Below are 4169 nucleotides of genomic sequence, written 5' to 3' on the forward strand. Positions count from 1 at the left end.
ATCGCTTTCCAAAACTACTCGGCCCCGACAATCGAGTCATTCAGACTGATGCCGCTTGTTTGTTCCTTGGCTCAGTCTGACGTGAAATAAACCGTCGTGCTCCTCAATATTCTTTCTAAACTGTGATTTCCAAAGTGTTAATGGGAGACTTTTACACCACCAATTCGGTTACAGGCAAACTTTTACCTGTCTGTACTCCGCTAGCTCATCTCCTTTAACTGGGCTTCGAGCCGACGCCATAGTCGGGCGTCTCCTGGGTCTTTCTGCGGATGCATTCGCCCCTCCGGCCTTTGGGGAAAGATCGGAACATTATCGCATACACCGGGCTTTGGCTTGTACATATTACACATGTGTTACGATCAAGGTATCGGGTAACCTGTTCTTATGGTAAAGTACAGTGGGTTGAAGCAATTAAACGTCTGACTGGGTAACTGGGGTTCTCAACGATTGGGGGTGAAGTTATAATCGTTTTCAAATAAATATTGAGGTTAACTAAAATTTGATTGCTGCTAAACAATCCTAAAATCGAATTTATTTATATGGTAATAAGCGTGCCTTATATAAATTATGTTCCGAATGTGATTTTTTTTAATCTGTTTAATTTGTAATTTTCAATTAAAATTTTACAGATTATAGAGATTTATTCCCCTGGTTATTACGTAAAATTACGTGAGATTTTGTGGTTTTGTTTTTAGGTAATTATTGTTTTGCCGGTCGGTATTTTTTTTTGGCGAATGTCGTCGAAAGGGGTGTGACCCCATTTGGCCTTTTTGGTACCGGCCCAATTGCCTGGTCGTAATATTAGGTCTTCTTTCCTTTGGCCAAGTCCCTTTGGCCTTAAATAATCTGTATTTCCCTGATCCCTGTTTTTGGTTTCGTTCCTTTTTTGCTAATTTTCTTTTTTTGCGCTATGTCTAATCGCGTCGCTAAATTAAAATCCGGTCGCTCGTCGACGGAACGTCGCCACGTTCTTTTTGCGTCTTTTTTTCCTTATTCCGTAAACATGCCTTTTTATTTTTATTATAAATCGCGCGGTATGGTGCGTTGCGCTGTTTCGCCGCAAAACTTTTTTCGTTGCATTAAATATTTTCGTATTAATCGGTCTGGTTGCGACGTATTGGGGGTATCCAACGCCCAATTGCGCAATATCGGTCGGCAATATTCGAAATTGGATGCGGAAATCGAGGTTTTGGAGGAGGATATTTTGGCGGAACAGCAGAAGATTTAGGAAAAACAATTGAAATTATTTCGTTTGCGGAAATAAAAGAAATTGTGGTTTGAAAAAATAATGCGAGCTATATTTCGCGGAATTGATAATTTGGAGGAATTGGATCGGGTGGAGCGTAAGGAGGCAAAATAGAAGGAACGTCGGCAATTAGCCGAAATCCTGCCTAAAATGTCCTTGGAATCGCTTTTTCCGGATTCCAATTTTGTTTGGGATTCGATTTTCCCGATGGGTCCTTTAAATTTTTCGTTGTTGGATAAAATAAATATTTTTGCGCAATATTCCGTTAATACGTCGTTTTTTTGGTGTTTTTATTTTGTATTGCATATTAATCGTTTTTTTATAAATTCGTTTGGTGGTATAGTTTCGAATCCTGGTCGGTTTTTAATTTTTGGAAATAATAAGTGGTGTTTTTTTAGGTCGTTTTTTTTTTGGCTGATTTGTTCGCAGATCCAATTCCTGATAATATTGGCGGAACGGTTCCTGGCAATTTTAAAAATGGTTAAGGGGTTCCCAAATATTTTTTTCATGTCCGTAATTTTCCTATTTAATAAAATATTCTATTTTGCCGTGGTTGCGTCTGTGGTCGAATATTTGTTTAACGTTGTAGGTTTGTTTTGCGTCGATTTCGATCGTTTTTTATATGCTGGTGCCGTATGGTGCCGGTTCCAGTAATAATACGTGAAATGTGGGGTAAATTTTTATAGTATTTGGTAATAATAGTTTGTAATTGGTATCGCTGATTTTTTTACTAATTTTAAAAGGTCCAAGCTTTTTAAAATCAAATTTGCTGTTTGGTCGTTGTGTTTTAATATTGCGTCGAATAAAATAAACGTTATTTCCCTTTTTAAAAGATGGTCCCTTTATCCGATATTAATTGGCGTATTTTATTATTTTTTTTCGTACGAATTTTAGTTCCTGCTGGAGTTTTTTATATAATTATCGTAATTCGCTCGTTTATTTATCGGTTCGCGGTGCCGTAATTGTAGTTTTTGGTTTTCCGTACGTTGTAGGGTTAAATCTATAATTGGTATAAAACGGGATTATTTTGGTATTTTCGTTTTTTAAATTATTATAGGCGAATTGTGCTGTAGGTAATAATTGTACCCAATTGTCTTATTTGTAATTTATATAGCATTTCAGGTATTGTTCCAATATCTAATTGGTTCGTTTTATTTGTCCGTCTATCTGGGGATGGAACGTTATGGATAGTTTATGGTCTGTTCCTAGCTGTTCCATTAGGGATTTCCAGAATTTTAATGTAAAAAATTTGTTTTTATTTGTAATAATATTTTTTGGAAATCCGTAATTGCTAACAATTATTTGTAGGAATGTATAGGCGATTTTTTCGGCGTTGCTGCTTTTTTTATATGGTAGGAAATAGGCGTATTTGGTGAGCTTGTCCATTATAACTAATATGCTGTCGTATTTGGTTTTAGTAAATAGTTTTTCCGAAGGAGGTAATTTAACGATAAAATCCATTGTAATGGTCTGCCATATTTTGTTGGGGGTTGGTAAGGGTTGTAGGAGTCCGTAAGGTTTGTGTTTTGCGGACTTATTTTTGGCACAAAATTCGCAATTTTTAATGGTTTTTCGTACTTTTTATCGTATTCTTTTGAAATTGTAATACTGTTTTAGCCGTTTCCATATTTTGGAAATTCTTTGGTGTCCGTAGGCTTTATTTCCGTGGATTTTCCGTATTTTTTCTGGTATGGTTACCGTATTTGTTATTATAAAGCTCCGATGTGCTGGTAAAAGGTTTCCGTTTCCGTCTATGGTAAAAATAACCCGTGTTTCCTTTAACACGATGTTTTCGTAATTTGGTCTTCGGTTAAGGGCGTCGGCCCTGCCGTTTTCTATTCCTTTTCGGTAAATAATTCTAAAATGGAATTTTAACAGGAATTTTGACCATTTGATTTGTCGTTTGTTCAATATTTTGTTAATAGTAAAATGGGTTAGGTTTTTGTGGTCCGTATAAACTAATACCTCGTATTTAATTCCGGATAATTGTGGTTTTGTCACAGACCTGAAGGACAGCCACTGGGCTGTCGCTTAGTCATGACCCCTGTCACGTGAAGGCGCGAGGGCCGAGCGCCTCGCGCGCGTATATCTACGCGAAATCTCTGCAGTCTCCGATATGTAGCTCCTCGAGCTACGTCTTCGTCAACAACCACCTGCTACCCTGTACCTGGAAGACTAGATAGCCAATATACTCTGTCCTGTTACCTGATCGCCCGCACCTACCTGTCCGCCCTGCCTGCCCGAGACATTACGTAGCTCCTTCATTAGGTGCCCGCGATGCCTGCGTCACTGCAACCCCCGATCTTAACCGATTCGACCGAGGAACTGATCGAACACCTACAAGGACACCCTGAACAATGGGTGTCTTACATCTCCGATTCCTACCAAAAGCTGCAACTATTGCACGATAGCAACGTCCGCCTGAACTCCTGCCTAGAAATGCAGGAAGCCGAGACCCAACGCGCCCGCGCCGAAACGGACCGTGTCCGCGACAAGGCGCAGGCCGACATTCTGGCCATGGCCATGGAAAAGGCCTCCGCCATAACCTCCCGGGATGCCGCTTTCGCCGAATTAGAGAAAACACGGTCCGAACTGAAGGAAGTTCGGACCGTAACGCTACCCACGGTACACATAACCACCCCCGCCCCAACTACCAACACGCCTGTTGAACCCCTTATGGTTACTCCTATGGGAACGACTCCGCCGCCTGCTTCCGAACATCCCGCCTCCGCCCGCCTTTCTGAACGACTTCCAGACCCCGATAAATTTACGGGCGCCCGCTCCGACCTCCGCCGCTTCGCCACCCAAATCCGGGGGAAGATGACCTCAAACAAAGACCGCTTCCCCAACCCCGAATCACGCCTGATTTATATAGCCGGTCGACTGTCCGGTAAAGCGTACAACCTGATCCTGCCCAAAATGG

Source organism: Pyricularia oryzae, chromosome 3 (genome assembly GCF_000002495.2).
Source record: "Pyricularia oryzae 70-15 chromosome 3, whole genome shotgun sequence".
NCBI lineage: Eukaryota > Fungi > Ascomycota > Sordariomycetes > Magnaporthales > Pyriculariaceae > Pyricularia > Pyricularia oryzae.